Raw genomic sequence first — 22,237 nt, forward strand, 5'->3', positions numbered from 1 at the left:
TGAACAGCTCCAAAGGTCAGAGATTTCTTTGTAATCAATTCCTTTTCCCAGCCTTCTGAAGTCTAATGATCAGCTTTCCATGTTTGTTGTGGTGGTTGCAGGGTTTGAGGGGCAGCAGAGTAAATTGGATTTAGGGATAAATTGCCATTTCTTCACAAGACTCTGAAAAGGGAGGGGAGGGATGTTAATATTTCATGTGGTTGGGAGAGGAAATGCCTGGCAGTGCCAGGGGAAGAGTCACAGCACCTGGGCTGAATTCACCCAGGTTTTTTTGGCAGCAATGATCTCATTGCTCAACATGAAGGGAACAGAAAACAATTCTGCCCCAGGGCAAGAGAAGCCTGGCTCAGGAGGGGCCATCACTGCAGTCACAGAAGGTTTCAGTGAGCTGGAGAAGGCAACAGAAATGGGATGTGTGCTAAAAGAAATGTGAGGGGGTAGAAGGTCAATACCAAAAATCAAACCAAATTAATCCTTCCTTCTTTTGTTTTTGCTGTGTTTCCATCTGTTTCCATCTTTCCATTTGCTGTGTTTCCAAAGCAAGGAAGGGGCAGGAGTTTAGGAGGGGCTGGTTCAGCTCAGCCTTGCTGATAAAGCAATTTGGGTTTTCCCTCATCAATCTGTTTCATTAACTACAAATGCAGAATTGGAGAAGTTGTTGGATATTTTTGCGTTTTTCTGCAGCTGGCGGCAGGAGACTTTGCTCAGACTGGGGGTTGGGGCTGTCCAGCCTGGAGAAGAGAAAGACCTGGGGAGATTTCATTGGGGCCTTCCAAGACCACAAGGGAGCCTGAAAGAGCTGCAGAGGGACCTTGGACAAGGACCTGGAGTGCCAGGACAAGGGGGAATGGCTTTAAACTACAGGAGGAGAGATTTAGATGGGATCTTGGGAAGGAATTCCTCCCTGGGAGGGTGGGGAGGGCTGGGCTGGAATTCCCAGAGCAGCTGTGGCTGCCCCTGAATCCCTGGGAGTGTCCAAGGCCAGCTTGGAGCCCCTGGGACAGTGGGAGGTGTCCCTGCCCGTGGCAGGGTGGGGCTTGAAGGTCCTTCCATCCCAAATTCCATGATTCCAACCCAAAGATAACCTGGATTGGAGGCAGCAGTGCCTGGGGGCTAAAGCACCTTCCCAGCTGTTATCAGAACAGGAGTTGCAGACATTTTATCCCTGGGTTTTCTTCCTTGTCCCTCAGCTGGGAGGTGATGGGAACGACCAGTAGGAGCTTCCCCAGGCCCTGGGAGTGGGACACTGGGAAGGGGACACTGGGAGTGGGACACTTTGGGAATGGGATACTTTGGGAGTGAGACACTGGAAATGGGACACTGGGAGTGGGACACTGGGAGTGGGACACTTTGGGAGTGGGACGCTTTGGGAGTGGCACTTTTACAACCACTATTGGCTTTGTGGTTTATCCTGAGACAACAGACCCAACCATAAATTGTCACTTCAGGGCCAGCATTTAGTGCCAGCTCAGGGAAATGCAGGGTGGTTGTGGCAGGTATTAAACACCCCCAATAAATCCTGGAGGAGGATCCCAGGGTAACAATGCCTGCTTGCCAAATCTGTTTGCAGAGCGCACAAAAGCAATGAGGAAAACATTGCAACAGCACAAAGGTTTTCTCACAGCTCCACCACAGGCTTCTGCCTCAGCAAAGCTGATTGTTGGTGCTTTTCTTCCAGCCCCAAACTGGGATTGAGCCAGGCCCTGCATCCATTGGGACTGGGATGCTGTGGCTGTAGGATAAACCCCCAGCCAAGCCCCGCAGGGAGCCATTTATCCTGTTTGGAGCCCGTTCATTTTTTCTCCTTCCCCTGAAGATGTGTGTGAGGAGCAGAGATTCAGCCAGGCCCTCTTCCCAGGCCCATGGGATGTGTGTTTCTTTCCCGTTTCCTGGAAGTGCTCGGTGTTTGGGGAAGGTTGCTGGGCCACGAGGAGCTGCTGGACACCATCCACAGCCCCTCTCAGGCATTTTCTGCTGGGTGGGACTCCCTGAAAATCCCTTCAGCTTTGTAGGGAAAGCACTTTTCCTACGGGGCACACAGGGTGTGAGGCTGGCTCTGGGAAAGAAATATTCCCAGGGAAGAAAGGCTGGGAACGTGCTTATGGCAGCACTGCTCTTTCAGGTGTCACTGTAAGAAGCTTCTAAAAAGCTCCATTTCTGCTTGGTGGGCAGAAAGTGCAGGAAAAAGTGCTGGGAATGTGTGGAGTAGGAGCTGAAATGATGTTGAGACAGCTCGGGCTGGAGGCAGGAATGCTCAGCAGGGAAGGAACAGGCAGCCTTAAAAGGAAGAGAAAGCTTGAACATGTGAATTCTAGACAAAAGAATTTATACAGAGCTGATGAATTATGACCGATTCGCAGCGTGTTTGGGCTCCTGAAGACACAGATTTGGGGTCCCTGACTGTCAGAGCTGTGCTGTGAATTTTGTGGTGGTGCCATCCCCTCCTCCCCAGCACCCCCAGAGCAGGGCTCAGCTGGGCCTCATCCCACCCCTTATCTCCGGTGCATCTGCTGGCTCCAATTCCCCGCAAGAATCAGATTTGAAGGAGTGACAAAAGCCCTCATCGTTTGTTTCTCCTCTTTTGGTGGGGATGTAAACTCAGAGAAGCCAAGGAAAAGAGCCCAGTGCTTCGCAGGGCTTGGGCAGAGTCCCAGGGGTGAATTCCCAAAGGAATGAGGAGTCTGTTCCCCAGCAGGCTCCATGTTCAGTTGGATCCAGGGAATTCAGCTGGACATCCTGGAGCCAAGGCCTGCCCCAAAGCTTTTCTTGCTGGGCTGAAACATAAGAAGTGTGAGTTCCCAGTTTGCCAGGCAGCTCAAACAAGGCAGCAAACACCCCACTGCAGGCTGGGATGTTCTGACTTGGCGTGGCTCTCTAAAGCGGGATTTTTATCTGTTCCCTTTCCTGAGGTCACTTTTCTCTCCCCATTTTCCCCACCCTATCGCTTTCCAGAGCCATACCCTTGGCACTGGTTGGCAAATGTCAGATATTTCGACTTGGAGTTGTGTTTTCTATGAATGTTTTGTGATGTGAATCTCAAATTTCCAGGAAAAAAAAACCACCAACAAACAAACAAACAAACAAACCCAACAACAACAACAACAAAAAACAGTATTTACGTTCCAGATAAGGAAAAAAAAAGGAAAAATTCATTCCTTTTTTCTTCAGTTTCTTCTAATCTGACTTCATCTCCTGGTTTCCATGCAGGGAGTGGTGGAGGCCCCAGCCCTGAAAGTGTTTCACAATCCTGTGGATGTGCTGGGTTAACAGCTGGGCTGATGCTCCTGGAGGTCTTTTCCAACTTTAGGGATTCTGGGGTGATTCTAAAAGGACAAAGAACTGGTGGTTCCAAAGGGTTTCAGCTCCTCTGGCTGTAACCCAAGCAGATTCCACAGGAGATGTGCATGGCCAGGTCAGCCTGGTGGGATTTCCTTCCCCATCCAAGGGGAAACTGGTTCCTATGTGCAGTCACAGTCATTTACATCTTAGTATCTTTGGGAATGTTGTTCCCAGTGGAAGCAGGCAGAGGTAAAATCCCTTGTGGCCTTCCCAAGTCTCTGGGATCCATTCCTCGTGCTGGTGGTCAGGGGTGGGTGGAATTCAGGATTTGCCCAAATGGAAGAACTAAAAATAGAAAGAAACCAAGTTGTGAGGGAAAGCTTCTCACAATTTCCACTAAAACAATCCGAGAACTTGCTTTACTCATTTCCTTCTGCTCAAACCAGGTTCTTGTCAATGAATCCTGTTCTTTTTCCTCCTTCTCAAGGAGCATGTGGAGCCCAGGCCCAGCTGTGACTCAGGTGAAAGCACAGCACCATTTTTCCTGCCTCGGGGGAAGAAGGTGAGTCCTGGAGGTCCCCTAAGAAATGACCAAATTTTGCAAGCCAAGGAAGCTGGGATGAATCTTTCCTTGAAACTCTGGGCTGGGAATAATTCCCTTCACATTTCCTGAGTGGGGATGAGCTGGTTGTGGTGCCAGGAAAGGCCAGGGGAATATCTCAGATACTCACCTGTAGGATTTGTGTTTTATACACTTGGCATTTGTGGGGAACAGCAAGGCGAACACACTCGTTTCCTTCTCTCAGGCCGTGAATAACACTGAGGAAATTGTTTGCACTTGGAAACCACAAGGTGGGGAGCTCAGGGACATCAAAATGCAAAGAATTGTAATCTGTGGGTGAAACTCTGAAATCGAGTGTTGAGCAAGTTGCTTCTAAAGGAAACAATATATTTTCAGAATTAGATCACTAGTGATTTTTTTCTGCTGTGCAAAATAATTTCTCATTCACTCTTTGAAGGAAATAAAGAAGAAAATTGCATTTCACCTCCCTCTCCAGCTCCTTACTTTAATGTATACCTAGGCAGAATTTCTTGTCCTCTAATTTGAATTATCAGTTTGTGAAATGGTTTTTTCCTCCCCTCTTCCAGCTTGTTTCCAATTCTTTGCCTATAAGGAAATGATTGTGCTCCCCCTTTCCCACCCTTTTCTCATCCAAATTAGAGCTTTTTGTCATTTTTTTCCCCCATGGTATCACTTTCTTGGGTTATGAAGCAAAGCCTCATGCTCTGAGATAAACCTGGATACGTGGAGATGACTCAGGATTATTGGAATAATTGTGACTTTTCTTTTTGGGTTTTATTTTAAACCATCTCAACCCAATGAGAATATTTAACACAACCATGTCAGCTACAGGGGTAGAATTTAATTGAATTTCCTCAGATCCAAGGCCTGGCAGAGCTGCTGAGAAGGAATTCCACAGAGGGGAGGAATTAATCTAAAAGTGAGGGATCAGGTGTATCAGCAAAGGAATTCAAGTTGAGGAAACAAGGGGAGCACTGAATCAAGTTGTCTGCTTGGGAAATTCTCCAGGCTGCAGCAGAGAGAAGGAAAGAAACCCAGCCCACCTCAGCCAGGTCTTGGAAAGTCTCCAGCAAAGTTCAGGCACTGGAGGGCAGAGGAAATGCCTGAGGAGGAACTTCTGGATGTGCAGAAAACGCTCAGCCCTGGGCGCGGGAGAAGCAGGAGCCTGCCTGGAGCTCTGCCCTTGGGATAAAGAACTGAGGGAGAGAACACAGAGCTCAGAGGGGACAGCAGGAGCCTGCAGTGAGGAGCTGCTGGGCTGTCCCACAGCCCTGGATTTGGGAACAGGATGGTTTCTGTGTCAGCCCTGCCACGTGGGGAGCAGTTCCCTGTCCCATCCATTCTGTGCTCCCAGAGGATGAGGAGCCCTGGTGACAACCAGCTCTCCTCGGCCCTCAGCCAGAGAAGGGAAGCAGAGCCCTTGCCCAGGCTGGGAACTTCCTTCACTCCCAGCCTGGGTGACACCAACCTCCAGCATCTGATTCAGGATCAAAGCTTCCTCCTGCAATTCCAGCCCTTAGCGACGCAATCCTTCGTGTCCATCCCGCTGGAAGAAACTGCAGAGTTTGAAGGAGTTTAAATCTTTTCAGAATGCATCTTTTCAAAGGTGAACTACCCAGGAAATGCTTTGCTTCAGTGGCTCTCAGGCAGCTGCAGTTGTTCAGGATTTCCACCAAATAACCTGGAAGATCCTCCAGGAGTTTGTGCATCCTGAGGAAAACAGGCACAACAGGAAAGTTTGTGCATGGAGCCAAGTTCAGGTGTTACCTAGAAATTCAATTCTGGTCCCCAGAGCCCAAAGCTCTGAATTCCCAGGATCACAGAACCCCAAACTGGTTTGGGTGGGAAGTGACCTTCAAACCATTCACCACACCTTCCACTGGACCAGGCTGCTCCAAACCCTGTCCAACATGACCTGGAGCATCAAAAAAAAAAAAAAAAAATTCCTCCTGGAAGTCCTGGCTCAGCTGAGAAGCTGCACATCATTATTGGTGCTCCTGCACTCTCCCAGGGGGTGTTTTTCACTCCATTCCCTGAGCTGGCTGCTGGAGAAGGAGCCTGGCACCAGCTGCCCTCGGGAAAAGCTGTGAATTTTGGGGAGGATGCAGAACAGCATTTAACAGTGTGGGACAGCCATAAACTCACCCTGCTGGTGTGACTCAGCAGAGGCAGGAGCTGTTTGCTTTGGCACAGGAGCTTCCTCAGGCCAGGATCTTTGCTCTCACTGAGATTTGTGGGGCAGAAAAGCTCCCTCAGCCTCTTCCCAGCACTCTGAAGACATCAGACTTGTCTTGGGATGGTGCATAAACGCCCAATAACATTCGAGTGACACAGAGAGGTTTGTAATAACCCATTCCTCAGCACACGGAGTGATTCAGAACTGTTTGCATGCCTGTGTGGGACAGATCCTTCATCCTCTGAGGGGAAAACGTGAGATTTTTCCTCCAGAAACTGGATAATGGGGTACTGATGGTGGAGTCAATTTGATCACGTGAAATACAGCTCCTGCTTGGCTGCAGTTTTGAAGCACCTTCCCAAAGACAGCAATAACTCTGAGGAGCTGAACCCCGAGACTCATCCTTGTCTCCTGGGAGTTTTTACTGCCCTCAGTGCTCCCTGCACCTGCACTGCAAGGAGGGCAGGATTTTATGGCCCCTCGAAAGTCCTGTACACAGCTTTTCCTGCATTTACTGCTGCTAAACACAGCCTTTGTGGGATCATATGGCACTTTAAGTGCTCTGATTTACAGAGAGGCAGCAACTCCATCTGTAACAAACATCCTAAAGCTGAGTTTAAGAGCGATCCACTGTATTTATTTGGCACATAAACACTCCCCTGCAAGGCATGTGCCTGAACTCACAGGAACATCACGGGTACAGCAAGGTCACAGCCAAGCTGAAGGTGACAGCGGAGAAAGGCAAATCTTGGGAATTAGCAAATGGAAAACCGTCCTTTTCTCCTGGTAAATATTCCGGATACGTGGCTTAAATTTCTTACTCAGATAAAGAGCCTGGTGGTACACAGAACAAGAAAAAGACAACCCCAGGCTCGGTTTAGCTTTAGCTTTCCAAAGTTATCCGTTTTATCTGTGGACAGAAATTGTTTCCCTGGAATTAGGAAACTCCAGGTGGCTCTGTGAGGTCAATTATCTTTGAGCTCCCTCAAGTGGCACTGAAACCTTGGGGTTTGTCACAGAAATCCTTGAGTTTCTTACAAAAAATCCTCGAGTTTGTCATAGAAATCCTCGAGTTTGTCATAGAGATCCTGGAGTTTGTCATAAAAATCCTCGAGTTTGTCATAGAAATCCTCAAGTTTTTTACAAAAATCCTCAGGTTTGTCATAGAAATCTTGGAGTTCGCAACAGAAATCCTCGAGTTTGTCACTGCAATCCTCAACTTTGTCACAGAAACCCTCGAGTTTTGTACAAAACCCCTCGAGTTTGTCACTGAAATCCTTGAGCTGGTCCCTGAAACTTCCCAATTTGTTGCACAACTTCTTTCCTAACGAAGCCCTGTCATTCGAGCCCGTGTTTTTCACAGCAGCTGTAGCAAACGGAGATGCTCGGGTTTCCAGGAATCGAAACCACTTCAGAGCAGTTGAAGGCGATCCATTTAATAACACAGTTCTCTTCTGACAGATCTCTGAAAAGACACGGATCAAGGGAAATGAAGCGTTTTATGTCCAAGAGGAGTTTGCAGCTGATTCCCAACATGATACCTGCGTGTTGTGAGAAGTTGTTTTGACTTTTTTTTCTTTTTCTGTGGTTCCTTCTCAAATTCATGCCAGAGTCGCTGGAAAGTGAACGTGTTGTTCAACATCTCAGGTAAAACTCAGCCCTTTGCTTTCTACACCTTGAAGAGGTAAATAAATCCTCTGGCTTCAGTCCAGAGGTTTTTTAACGTGGTTTTGCCTCGTTAAAAGCACATTTAATTTAAGAAGAACATCTTTTAATCAGAAAGCAATTGATGGGCACACAGGATTCAGGTCGTTTTTGGTGCAAGGAGATGAAATTTGATAGCAGACTGGAGCTTTTCACAGTAAAAAAAAAAAAAAAAAAAAAAAAAAGTAGTAGGTTTTTCAAGGGTTTGAATAATATGGCAAGAACCTTTTGGAGGAAAGAGCTCAAGAACAAAATGACTTTGGAGAAGAGAAAACTTCCAGTGTTTGAAGGAGCTACAGGGAAACTGGAGTGGGAGTGTTCATCAGGGACTGCCAGGACAGGAGGGAATTCATTTCCACTGTGTAAAAAATGAGCTCCACTCTCTTTTCAAATGTTTATGAGTTGAATAAAAATTAAAGACAGACAATTAGGAGACATAAGAGGAAACGTTTCAGCTGGGGTGCCTCACCAGAAAGCAACGCCTTTCTCTTTTCAATGGCTGTGTTTTTAAGGATTGCTGTTTGACATATTCAATAGATATTAAAACCTTTTGTTTGCTTGTTTTAAGTTTTCCTAATTATCTTATTTGATCGATTTGTTTGTGGGCGTTTTTCTTGTGTTTGGTAACGTGGGTTTTGGCTGGTTTTATTTTGATAAAGAAACTAGAAATCCAGCAGCTTTTATGTAGGGTGATGACCTCTCCCTCATAATTGTTGGCTTGGTCAGTCTCAGATGTCACAAAGAAAAAAATGAATTTTTCTGCTATTTACACTCTGTCCCAATCAGAAAATGCACTCATCACCTTTCTAAACATTGACATTTATCTTTACATTGACACTTCTGAGAGGAATGACAGGTTTGTCTTTACAAACAAACTCTGGGTCTGCTGGTGGATAAAACCAGCACTGAGAGAGAAAAGAAACAATGGGAAGGATCCCACTGATTGATGAATGGAAAAGAAGACGTTTGCCTTCACAAACAAACGGTAGGTTTGCTGATAAATGAAAATGGATGTTGAAAGATGAAAGAAACAATGGGGAAACCCCATAAATTCCATAAAAATTCAAAGTTTAAAGGGGGTTGTACGTTAAGGAGGAATTTTGGGTATTGGGCACTCTGGGAAGTATGTAACTCTCAAGCACCTCAGGCAACAGGGGAAGAGAGGGAAACGGGGCCAGGAAATTGGGATAAATAGGAGGCTGCGTCCTCCAAAATTTCACAGAACTCAGGGGAAATGCCCCGTGGCCTCTCCCTTTATTCTTTTATTATTAATTATCATTTATAAAGTAAAAGCACTCCTCTGGCTCCTTTTCGCACATAAACCTGTGTCGTTTGCGGGTTAATTTTCCTAGCACTGACATTCACGCTTACACTGACACTGACATATTTTTAATATTTATTTCACGTTCCTATTTCCCAGAGTTCCCCCCCCCGCCCTCAGGCCTCAGTCCGGCGTTGCCGTGGCAACGGGGGGTCACGTGCCGGGCGGGTCACGTGCCGGGCGGGTCACGTGCCGGGGCTCACGCGCGGCGGGCGCGATGGCGGACGAGGAGCAGCGGGCGCTGCTCGGCGCTGAGGGCGGCGATGGCGGCGGCTCCCCGGGCCCTCCCCGCGCTGCCCGCCGCCTGCGATCCCCGCCGCCTCCCGCACCGCCTGCTCGTGCTGGCCCTCATGCGCTTCCTCGGCTTCGGTGCGGGCGGCGCGCGGGGGATCCGTGTGGGGGCCGTGTGAGGGGGGGGCGGGTGTGGGAGCCGGCGCGGAGCCCTGAGCCGTCCCCTTCTCCCCGCAGGCAGCTGCTACGACAACCCGGCCGCTCTGCAAACGCAGGTTCAGCGGGTGAGTCGCTCTCGGGGCGGGGCTTTAAAACAACAGGAGGAGTGATTCTTTCCGTGGGTGTGGGCTAACGGGACAGGGGGGGAGGCTTCCAACTAGGAGAGATGGGATTTTGGGAAGGAATTCCTGGCTGGGAGGGAAACAAAAAAAAAACAAACCCCCAAAAACAAACAAAAACCCCAACAACAACAAAAAAACAAACCAGTATTTACCTTCCAGATAAGGAAAAAAAAAAAAAAAAAAAAGGAAAAATTCATTCTTTTTTTCTTCAGTTTCTTCTAATCTGACTTCATCTCCTGGTTCCCATGCAGGGAGTGGTGGAGTCCCCAGCCCTGAAAGTGTTTCACAATCCTGTGGATGTGCTGGGTTAACAGCTGGGCTGATGCTCCTGGAGGTCTTTTCCAACTTTAGGGATTCTGGGGTGATTCTAAAAGGACAAAGAACTGGTGGTTCCAAAGGGTTTCAGCTCCTCTGGGTGTAAGCAAAGCAGATTCCACAGGAGATGTGCATGGCCAGGTCAGCCTGGTGGGATTTCCTTCCCCATCCAAGGGGAAACTGGTTCCTAAGTGCAGTCACAGTCATTTACATCTTAGTATCTTTGGGAATGTTGTTCCCAGTGGAAGCAGGCAGAGGTAAAATCCCTTGTGGCCTTCCCAAGTCTCTGGGATCCATTCCTCGTGCTGGTGGTCAGGGGTGGGTGGAATTCAGGATTTGCCCAAATGGAAGAACTAAAAATAGAAAGAAACCAAGTTGTGAGGGAAAGCTTCTCACAATTTCCACTAAAACAATCCGAGAACTTGCTTTACTCATTTCCCTCTGCTCAAACCAGGTTCTTGTCAATGAATCCTGTTCTTTTTCCTCCTTCTCAAGGAGCATGTGGAGCCCAGGCCCAGCTGTGACTCAGGTGAAAGCACAGCACCATTTTTCCTGCCTCGGGGGAAGAAGGTGAGTCCTGGAGGTCCCCTAAGAAATGACCAAATTTTGCAAGCCAAGGAAGCTGGGATGAATCTTTCCTTGAAACTCTGGGCTGGGAATAATTCCCTTCGCATTTCCTGAGCGGGGATGAGCTGGTTGTGGTGCCAGGAAAGGCCAGGGGAATATCTCAGATACTCACCTGTATCTGAGGATTTGTGTTTTATTCACTTGGCATTTGTGGGGAACAGCAAGGTGAACACACTCGTTTCCTTCTCTCAGGCCGTGAATAACACTGAGGAAATTGTTTGCACTTGGAAACCACAAGGTGGGGAGCTCAGGGACATCAAAATGCAAAGAATTGTAATCTGTGGGTGAAACTCTGAAATCGAGTGTTGAGCAAGATGCTTCTAAAGGAAACAGTATATTTTCAGAATTAGATCACTAGGGATTTTTTTTTCTGCTGTGCAAAATAATTTCTCATTCACTCTTTAAAGGAAATAAGTTACAGTAATTACTGCAATAATTACAATTTTTCCACATAATGTCCGTAATAACTCTTAGTCTATCTCTTCGTAGTTCTGAGTGAGCTTCAGCTTCAGTTCATTATCACCTGGTGTGATCTTCCAGATTCCTCCTGGGGCTTTCTTCACTCGGGAGTGATGGATCCAGGCTTTCTGTTCTTTGATCTTGATTGCAGTGAAGGTAGTAAGAAGCACCTGGAATGGTCCTTCTCACTGTGGTTCCAAGGTCTTTTCTGCAAAAGACTTAACATATCCATACTGGCTTATCTAATTCTCGGTTTTGAGCTTCGGCCACGTATTTCTCAATTTCTCGAAGTTGTTTATTTAGGGCCTTTATATACTCATGTAGGGTTTCTTCCCCTACTTGCATGGGCGTTGTTCTTTTTTGAACTGCATATGGCCTTCTATACAGTATTTCAAAAGGGCTTAGTTTCTTTTTTTGCCCTTGGTTTTGTTCGAATTTGCAATAGTGCCAATGGGAAAGCCTGGGGCCAGGGCAAATTTACTCCTTGCCCCAATCTCACAATTTGTTGTTTAATCAAGTGGTTCATTTTTTCCACTTGACCACTAGATTGAGGGTGGTATGGGGTATGCAATTCACAATCTATTCCCAGGTGATTACTTATTTGCTGCACAGTTTTTGAAATAAAGTGTGGCCCTCTATCTGAGGATATGGTGGCTGGAACTCTAAACTTCGGTATTATTTCTTGTAACAGTGCTTGTTTACCTCTCGGGCCTTAGCTGTCCGGCCGGAAAAGGCTTCTGGCCATCCTGAGAAGGTATCAGTTAACACCAATAGGTAACGATGTCCTCCCTTCCTGGGCAGCTCTGTAAAGTCAATTTGCCATTGTTGCCCAGGTCCACAGCCTTTCCCAATTTGTCCCACTTTAGGCTTTGGAGTATTTTTGAGATTAGTTGGGAGGCAAAGGCTACACTGACGAGTTACTTGTATCACTGTGCCCTGCAATTTCCTGGCCATGATCTTTTCTTTGAAATGGTTAGACAGGGCATCCATTCGCCAGTGTGTTTTCTCATGCTCCGTCTGTACTAATGCCCACAACAAATAGGAGGGTACTACAAGTTTCCCTTCTTCTGTTACAGCCCATCCCTCCTGGTTATAACTTGCCTTTTCTGCCTTAATGAGTTTTTTATCCTCTTTATTGTATATTGGCTTACCCTCAATAGAAATTTTTCCATCTGGAATTAATGCTGCTTCAATTGTCTCATTAGGTATCTCACTTTTTGCTGCTTCTTTTGCCTCTCTATCTGCCAGCATGATCCCCTCTTCCAATTCCGAGCTCACCTTCTGGTGTGCCTTGATATGCATGATGACTGCCTTCTCAGGTAGTTGTACTGCCTCCAACAGTCTCAATATTTCTTGTGCGTGTTTAATATTCTTCTTTTGTGAGTTTAGCAGTCCTCTCTTTCTCCAAGTGGCTCCGTGGGCATGCACAACTCCAAATGCATACCTTGAGTCTCTCTGCTTGAGGTAACTGCATACTCAGCATGCTTTTTCCTACTGTTGACATAGCTGCTCCCATCAGTAAAGCAGGTCTGGGCATTTTCAAGTGGGCTATCTTTCAGATCCGGGCGACTGGAGTAGGTGGTGTCAATGGTCTCCAGGCAATCATGGATCGCTGGTTCTCCCATGCTTCCGCTGAGGAAGGAAGCTGGGTTCACAATGTTAGTTACCACAATCTCAGCATCGTCCTGTTCCACCAGTATAGCTTGGTGCTTCAGGAATTTCTGTGGGGAGAGCCAATGCCCCCCTTTCGCTTCCAGGACTGTACACACTTTGTGAGACACTAGCACCGTCGTCTTCTGGCCCAGGGTGAACTTGCGTGCCTCTTGGATGTTCACTGCCACTGCTGCAACGGCTCTGAGGCACCCTGGCCACCCCTTAGCTGCCGTATCCAGCTGCTTAGAGAGGTAGGCAACTACCCTTCAATACGGGCCCAGGTTTTGTGCTAGTATCCCTAAAGCGATCCTTTGCTTCTCGTGAGAAAACAAAAAGAATGGCCTACTTATATCTGGAAGTCCCAAGGCTGGTGCTGACATGAGGGCTTTCTTTAGCTGGTCGAAGGCTCGAGCCACTTCTTTGGTCCACTGAAGATCTCTGCTTCCTTCCGTGATCAAGGCATACAGAGGTTTAACAAGTAATCCATAATTATAAATCCACAGTCTGCACCATCCTGTGATGCCTGAGAAGGTTCTCAGTTCTTTCACTGTCTGAGGCTTTGGGGTCTGGCATATTGCCTCTTTGTGATCTTGCCCTAAGGTTCTCCGTCCAGCACTCACTTCATAGCCCAGGTAAATTACTGTTTGTCTCACCATTTGGGCTTTCTTCTGGGACACCCGATACCCCTGCAGGCCCAAGAAGTTGAGGAGGCTTACCGTCCAGTCCACACATGTTTCCTGGGTCTGGGTGGCTATTAGGAGGTTATCCACATACTGGAGCAACTGTCCTTCTCCTGGTGGAGGTTCCCAAGACTCCAAATCTTTTGCAAGCTGTTCCCCAAATATGGTGGGGGAGTTTTTGTACTTTTGAGGCAAACACACCATGTGAGCTGAGTTTTTCGTCTAGTTTTGGGGTTCTCCCACTCAAATGCAAAGATTTTCTGGCCGGCTTCATGGAGAGGGAGGCAAAAGAAAGCATCTTTCAAATCTAAAATAGTAAACCAGGTTAGTTCAGGGATTAAACGAGTTAAAAAGGTGTAAGGGTTAGCAGCTACTGGATACGAGTCTTCAGTTATCTTATTAACAGCCTTTAAGTCTTGTACTAGCTTGTATGATCTCTTAGGCTTCTTCACTGGCAAGAGAGGAGTGTTAAAATCAGACTGACACTCTTTTAGTAGTCTTATCTTCAAATGTTTTCAATAATTGGACTAATCCCTTCTCTGTCTTCCTTCTTTAGGGGCTATTGTTTAACTTTTACTGGCTGCCTTCTTTCTTTAAGTTTGACCTATACGGATAGTGCATTCTTTGCCCTGCTTGGTATGTCAGAAGCCCACACCCCAGGACACACTTGATTTATTATTTTTTTGAAATTCTCTTCTTCATTGGCAACTTCAATTTCTTTGGTTATCATCATTAAGCTTAACAGTTCTACATATTGTTGATCTTTTACCTCCAAAATAATTTTCCAATTCTTAAATACTATTTTTGTCTCCAGCTGCTCTAGCACATCTCTGCCCAAAAGTGCAGATGGAGCTTTAGGCATATATGAAAATCAATGAATTCTTCATTGTTTTTCAATTTATACTTCAATGGTTTGCAAAAAAAATAAGCTTTTTCAGATTGGCCAGTTGCTCCTTTTACCATAACATAGTCGTTGTTTACAGGTATTAGGGCCTTATTCAGCACTGAAAATGTTGCCCCTGTGTCTATTAAGAATTCTCTTTTTTTTTTTTTTTAATGCTTTTTGATCTTATTCTAATTCTTAAGTTTCACTTGGTATTATTCTGGTACAAAAATATGCTGGCCACACTCAACTTTAGGAATTTGTACTGGTTTCTTTAAGATCTTTGAAATTTCGTTTTCCAGCAACTCAAATATTTTACTGCTGCGCGGGCTTATGGTTCCACTCTTAGGTACTAGCCACTTGTACCCTTATCGGACCCACGAGCCTTGACAGAGTGCACCACGAAGCACAGTCCACTGCTTACAGTAGCAGCCCCTCCTTGGGCAGGGGAACTCTTTTGAACCAGCTTCCCAATTCTTGTGCCTCCTATTCCTGGGCATATATCAAAATCAAAACAAGAGAAAAAAACCAACAAAACGAAACAAAAACCAGTTTGTTGACTTTAAAAAGGAAAAAGTTAGCTGTACTTTCAGCTGTTGAGGAAAGAATTATGGTTAAAAAGCAAAAAAGGAAAAATCAAAACAAGGCTCGAGGCATAAAAAGCAAAACAGATGTTTTCAAACTAAGGCTCGAAGCATTACCTGTTGAGACAAGAACTTATGGTTAAGAAAAGGATAAACGTCTTTTTATTAAAGCAAACAAACGAAAAGCAAAAACAGACAAACGAAAACTTTTCCAATCAGTCAGGCACAGTTTTAGGCTCGCAAAGGAAGCAGCCAAGGTGGGGGGGAGATCCTCTATGACTCTGAATACATTCTTAAAATCCTACAGACTTCGGCCGGGACACAGCACAGACCCTCCTGCAGGAAAGGGGGGGCGGGGCTCGATCCCACACTCCCCCTTCGCTCTTCTGCAGTTGCAGCCAAGGACTACAGCACTTTGAAGATATTATCACACACTGGCAATTGCAAACTTCCACTTGCCAAAAATCCCTGGGCGTTTTACAAAGAGCTGGGAAACATAGCCTTAGGCTGTGAGTTCAGCCTGTTGTCTGACTACCAAGGTGACACTAAGTACCCTTGATCACCAGCTATGTCAGGCATAGATAGAAAGAGAGGGGAAAAAACCTCCTTGCCTGTTTTGTTCCTTTTTTTTTCCTTTTTTTTTTTTTTTTTCTCTACAAACAGTTTATTCACTCAGGGGGCTTTTCTACTGAACAACAAACTGATTGAAGTCACACTATCAGTTAAACGATCAAAACTAGCACACAGCCTTCCCGTGAGACGCCACAGCCTTCCCAAATCCCTTCTCCTTCTCAGACAGAGGTATCTCTCCGCCAATGAGCGGGGGTTTTAAAATCTCTTCCATGTTGCAGAATTTCCAAAAACACAGAGATTAGAGATTAGTAGCAGATTCCAAAATTACACAAACAGAAACGACTGCTCTACAAGCTTTCACAAACCGCAGCACAAACGGTACAAAATTGATTCATGATCACAAAACCTCGGGATCGCCAAGCAGACACAGATCTGCCCGCAATACACACACACACATCCGGTGCGCGGGCCCACGACTCAAAACAGGACCCTTTGCATCTCAAAACTCAGGCTAGCCCCTCAGATTATGCATTACCAAGGGGGCCGAGCTGGGAGGGGTGGGGGACAGGGCAGGGGGGCGCTGGGGAGGTGAGGGGGGCAGAGCAGGGGGGCATTGAGGGGGTCAGGAGGGGCCTGGGGCGGGCAGGGGGCGCTGGGAGGTATGGGGGGGGGGCACTGGGGGGCTGGGCACAGCGGGGATGGGGGAGGCACAGCGGGGACAGGGGGGCACTGTTCAGGTCCTGTCTCCCCCCCACCCCCCGGGTCCCACCCAGGAGGGGAAGCAGCATCTTATCTTATCTTATCTTATCTTATCTTATCTTATCCTATCCTATCCTATCCTATCCTATCCTATCCTATCCTATCCTATCCTATCCTATCCTATCTAATGTAGTCTAATCGCCCATCTCTACGAAAGATTTAAAGGGGTCGACCACAAAGTCCATGACATCCATGTTGGGCAGCGAGGCCTGGATGTTTTCAGCCCCTTGCTCCAGGAAGCTGCAGCTGGGGAGGAGATTCTCCGGTGTCTCCTCGTTCCAGGCAACCTCCAGGAAAGCCGCGGCCGTCAGGTTTTCATCCAAGCCCGGCGTGGTGAGGCCGGGCTCGGCGGGGATTTGCTGCTGCTCTTGCTCCCCTGCCGGGCACAGGGGCAACACTTCAGCCAGGGTGGAAGGTGGCAGCTCCAGGTTGTCGAGAGCGAGGAAATCTTGCTCCAGGGAGGGGCTGAGCAGAGCCTCCCAGTCAATGCTGCCCATCAGTGCGGTCAGCTCGTGCGGCTCCTCGGGGTCGCCCGGGGCATCGCTGGGCAGGCAAGAAGCCTCGGCCACCAGGGCTGTGGGGCAGGGCTCTGGGAACTGCTCCGGGAACTGTTCTGGGAACTGCTCCGGGACCTGCTCTGGGAACTGCTCCGGGAACTGTTCCGGGAACTGCTCCGGGACCTGCTCTGGGAACTCTTCTGGAAACTGCTCCGGGAACTGTTCTGGGAACTGCTCCGGGACCTGCTCTGGGAACTGCTCCGGGAACTGTTCCGGGAACTGCTCCAGGACCTGCTCTGGGAACTGCTCCGGGAACTGCTCCGGGAACTGCTCCGGGAACTGCTCTGGGAACTGTTCTGGGAACTGCTTCGGGACCTGTTCTGGGAACTGTTCTAGAAACTGCTCCGGGACCTGCTGCGGGAGCTGCTGCGGGAACTGCTCCGGGACCTGCTGTGGGAACTGCTCTGGGACCTGCTGCCCCTCCTCGTTCCCCATGGGATCGCTGTAGAGGTTGCTCCCAAACTCCTCGAACATGGAGCGGCTGCTGCAGCTCCGCGCCCACCTCGAGGCTGCCATGGGCCGGGCTGGGCGCACGCTGAGCTGCTGGCTGGGCTCGCTTGCTGGAGGCTGGCGGGATTTGCTCTGGAAACGCCCCGCGGCCCTCGGAGCTGCTGCTCTTGGGCCACTTGGTGTATTGAGGGTGAAACTTCCAATAGGCGCCTCTGCCCGGCTCCCCCTTGTCCCAGGGAACTTTGACGAAGCGCTTGTTGACGCACAGGTTGTTCCGGATGGCGCTCTAGATGCAAAAGAGAACAAACCCCAGGGTTGAAGTCCTGCCAAAGGCTCCTACCTGCCAGCTGGGATGAGCGCGGCAGAAGTAGCTGAAGTTGTCGCGGATCCACTTGCAGATGGCGGCCAGGGTGAGCTTGGGCTTCCCGCTGGCTTCCATGGCCGTGCAGATGAGGGTGGCGTAGGAATAGGGCGGCCTGATGTGCGGGTTGGTTTTGTAGTCGACGTCCTCGGCGGCCGGAGGGGACCTGGGCACGGTCTGGGGCAGGGACGCAGTCACCTCGCCTGCGCTGGAGGCGGAGGAGGATGACGCGGCCGTGCTGGGAATGTCGAGGAAGTCGCAGAGCTCCTCAGAGGTCAGGGGAAAACCCGGGCTCTGGAAGTCCACCAGGCTCACCAGGTTCTCCCAGATGCTGCAGCGATCATTGGGATCCTCGGAGATGGGAGGCAGGCCGAGGTCGGCGCCCGTGAGATTGACCAGCCACAGCAGGTTGGGCTCCTCGCGGCGCTGCTGCTGCTGCTGCTGCTCCTGGCTGGAGCTGGATTGCTCCTGAGCCTCGAGCACGGGGCTGGGGCTCGCCATGGCCTCGGCGCTGGGCAGGGCTCACGTGGAGGCAGAAAATGCACGGGGCAGATGCTGCAGGGAGAAGAGGCAGAGGGTTGAGGTTCAGCGAGAAGCAGCACCCGGACAGCGCCGGGTGTCCCCGGTGCCGCTGGGTGGCACGCGTCCCCGGGGTGCTGGGTGCGGGAGCCGCAACGTCCGCCCCGGGGGGGAGCTTTAGCAGCCCCGAGCCTCGGGGAAATTCCCTCGAAGCCTCGCGTCCCCGCGCCCCCCAAAGCCAACCCCGCCCAGTGCCCGGCGAGGTTTTGGCCGCAGAAAGAACGAAAGAAAATCAACATCCCCTCCCCGCCCTCAAACAACACGAATCCAGTCCTGCCCTCCCACCAAGCAAGGCGGTTTCTCACACCTGCCACGGGTCAGGACGGCACCTCAGAGTCCGACACCTCCACCCTACGGACCCTAAACCACTCGTCCATCCCCTCCCGCCCCATCCTATCCCATCCCCGCTCCCTTCGCTCTGCTGCTGTTCGCCATTCCCCCTGCCTCCGGTCCCCCAAACTAACCCGGAGCAGGGATCCACCCTAAGCGCGGCGTCCCTCGGAGCGACCCGGCGGCTTCTGCCTTGGGGAAATGCCGTGCGGGGGACGCGGCCTTGGCTCCGGCCTTGCAAAGCCAGGATGCCGGCGCTGCTTTTGGGCCAGGAGACCGAGAAACGGAGAGAGTCAGAGCGCGGCCGGAGCGCAGCAGCTGCCGCTGTGCGGGCGGGAGCGGCTCTGGGGCAACGGCAGCGCTGCCGAGCCTTGGGCTCGAGGGGGACGCTGCCACCAATGGGCATTTCCCCGCCCGGCTGCTGAACGGGCTCCTCTGGCGCCGTGTGGGGCTGAGCCCAGCCCCCGCCGCTTCCCGCAGCCCCTCGAGGGCAGCCCCCCGAGCTTCACAACTCCATTTCCGGCCATGTGGGCATGGTTTATTGACGCCGTGGGGGGAGCTTGATGCTGATTGGGCCGTAGGGGCGGGGCTGCTCCACTTGCAGCCAATGAGCGGCACCGAGGTCTGGGGGAAAGGGGGCGGGGCTTCAGTGGGCAGAATGTAAGTGGGAAGTGAAGTGGGAGGAGCTTAAAGGGGTGGGGTTATAGCAGGGATAATGAAAGTGGGTGGGGCTTGTGTGAGCGGGGCTTAAAGTGGAAATAGGCGAGGCTTAAAGGTAAAGGGGTGGGGCTTAAATGGGTGTGGCCAAACGGGAGTGGGCGTAAAATCGGGTTGAGGAAAGTGGGCGGGGCTTCAGTGGGCGGGGCTTGAATGACAAGTGGGCGTGGCGTAAAGTGGGTGGGGGATAATGTGGAGGGAAATGAAGAGGTGGGGCTTAAAGCATGGTTGAAGGGGAAGTGGGCGTGGTTTAGGAGAAAGGGGCGTGGCCAAAGCCCACCCAAGCTCGGCCACCAGGGGGCGTGGCCAATCCGGCTGAGGATGGCGCCAAGCTCCGCCCCTTCCGGGGGCTGGGCGTGGTCAAGGAGCAGCCTGGGAGGGGGAGGAGGAGAAATTTGGGGAAAAATTCCCAAAATTCCCCGAAAAACTGCGAAAGTTCCCAAAAAATTCCCCCCAAAATTAAAACATTGTAATTAAAAAAATCAGGAAAATCAGGCAAAGTTTGGAGGAATTTTGGCCAAAATATGGGAAAAATTTAATTCAAATTTCATTAAATTTCAATAATTTGTTTTTAAAAATTTGTTAAAAATTGATCCAAAGTTCTGACTCAAAAAATCGCGAAAAATTTCTCCAAAAACACCAGAACTGAACTTGACCAAAATCATCCCGAAAAAGTTTAACAAAACATTCCCTAAAATATTCCTGGAAAATCAGGAAAAAATTCCCGAATTTTTCCCCGAGTTTTCCCAGAGTTTTGATGGTTTTGGGATGAATTTTTGAAGAATTTTGATTCAATTTTTTTACCAAATTTCTACAAATTTTTTTCTTCACAATTTTCCCCCCAAATTTTCCCGATTTTTTCCCAAAATTTTGATGAATTTTGGACAAATTTTAAAACAATTTTGACAAAATTCCAACAAATTTTCACCGACCCCCCCAAAAGATCTCCAAAAAATCCCAAAATTCTCCCCCAAATCCCAAGAAACTTGGAACAATCCCCAAAAATCCCACAAATTTCCCCAAATTCCCAAATCTCGCCCTCAAAATTTCAGGATTTCACCTCCTGAGATCGAGCGTCGGTGGCTCCGGAACTTCCGGGACGACCTCGGGGGGCGGGGCCGGAAGGGGCGGGATGGTAATGAGGGAGAGAAGTCGTGACATCATCAGGACATGCCCCCTTCTTGACATTCTCACCCTGAGCTCATTTTGTGTTTAAACGGTGTCATGTCCTTTTTAAACCACGCCCACGTCCGGATTTCACGCCGCCAAATTCCTGTTGAAGCTCCTCCCACTCATTAGGGACAATTAAAATTGCCAGAATCTCAACGTCCGGATTTCTCCGCCCACTTCCGGTTCGAAGCCCCACCCATTTCCTGTTTACACGCACACACTTCTGGTTTAAGCCCCGCCCACCCGGCCGCCATTTGGGTTTTTTCTTTCTCTATCTCAGTTTTCCTTTAAAGTTTCCCAAATTTTTTTTGTGGAATTTCTCCCCATTTTTGGTTTTTGGTCCTGCCCCGACTCAAGTTCTGCTTAGGCCGCGCCCTCTTCCGGTTTAAGCCCCACCCACTGTTGGCCGCCATGTTGGTTTTTTTCACCGTTTTATACATTCTCTCCAGAATTTCTCAGTATTTTTACGATTTCTTTGGGAATTTCGCCCCATCGTTGGTCTTGGCCTCGCCCCCGAGTCTCGTTTGGGGCTCTGGCTCCTCTCACTTCCGTTTTAGGCCCCGCCTCAACGTGGGCTCCTCCTCCAGCGGCTCCAGCAAAAGCTCTGAGGAGGGGGAGAGGCAGAATTAGCGAAAAATTCCCAAAAAATCCCAAAATTTCCCCAAAATTTTCTCAAAATCCCTCAAATTTCCAGACATTTTCCTGATTTTCCTGAAATCCCCCAAAATTTTCCCCCAAAATCCCCGAAAAAAGCCCAAATCACCAAATTTCACCAAATTCCCAAAAATCTCCCAAAATCCATAAAAATTCTCCAAAATTTCCCCCAAATCCTCCAAATTTCCCCGGAAATTCCCGATTTTCCTGAAAACTTTCCAAAATCCCTCAAAATTGTTCCAAAATTTCCCCAAAATTCCCAAAATTTTCCCAAAAATCTCCAAAATTTCCCCAAAATGTCCCAATTCCCAAAAATTCCTCAAATAATCTCCCCAAATCTATTAAAATTCCCCCAAATCTTCCAAATTTCCCCAAAAATCCCCAATTTTCCCTAAAATTTCCCTAAATTACCTAAAACCACCAAAATTCCCCCAAATTATCCCAAAATTCCCCAAATTTTCCCCCCAAATTCCTGATTTTTCCCCAAATTTTTCCCTAAATTTTCTCAATTTTGGACCCAAATTTTCCCAAATTTTCTGAAATTTTTCCCAAATTTCACCAGTTTTGACCCAAATTTCCCAGAATTCCCTATTTTCCAAAAAAACCCTTTCCAAATTTCTCCATTTTTGACCCGAGTTTCCCAAATTTCCACCAAAATTTCCCAAAAGCTCCCAAAATCCTCTAAAATTTCCCATTTCCCCCCAAATTTCCCAAATTTCCACCAAAATTTCCAGAATTTTTCAGAAATTTCCCAGTTTTTGGCCCAAATTTTCCAAAATTTACAATTTTCCCCCAAAATTTCTCCAAATTTCCCCATTTTTGACTCCAATTTTTCCCCAAATTACCCCAAATCCTCTAAAATTTCCCATGTCCCCCCGAAATTTCCCAAATTTCCACCCAAATTTCTCCAATTTCCCCATTTTTTACCCAAATCCGAGGGATTTCCCCCCATTTCCTCACATGGGGGGAGGGGCAGCTCCAGCTCCGGCGCCTCCTCTGCGGCAGGAGGGGAGGGGAGAGAAAAAGTCACAGAAATCGTCAAAATTGACCCAAAATGAACCAAAATGTACCAAAAATGATGAAAAGACACAAAGTCGTTCAAAATTGACCCAAAATTGACCCAAAATGGCCGAAAAATGACCCAAAAATATTCAAAAATGAGTCAAAATTGTCCAAAATTGACCCAAAAGGAGCCAAAACCACCCAAAATGATAAAAAAGATCAAAAATGTCAAAAATGTCCAAAATTTGG

General features: G+C 48.6%; 1 pseudogene; it reads right to left on the reverse strand.

Moving 5' to 3' along the window:
• Positions 1 to 12,421: 12,421 nt before the first annotated feature.
• On the reverse strand, positions 12,422 to 20,745 carry LOC136303603 (forkhead box protein J1-like; annotated as a pseudogene).
• Between the last annotated feature and the right edge of the window lie 1,492 nt (positions 20,746 to 22,237).

The sequence above is a fragment of the Chamaea fasciata genome, unplaced genomic scaffold (assembly GCF_029207755.1).
Source record: "Chamaea fasciata isolate MVZ Bird 193981 ecotype frontalis unplaced genomic scaffold, bChaFas1.0.hap1 SCAF_39, whole genome shotgun sequence".
NCBI classification, from domain to species: domain Eukaryota; kingdom Metazoa; phylum Chordata; class Aves; order Passeriformes; family Sylviidae; genus Chamaea; species Chamaea fasciata.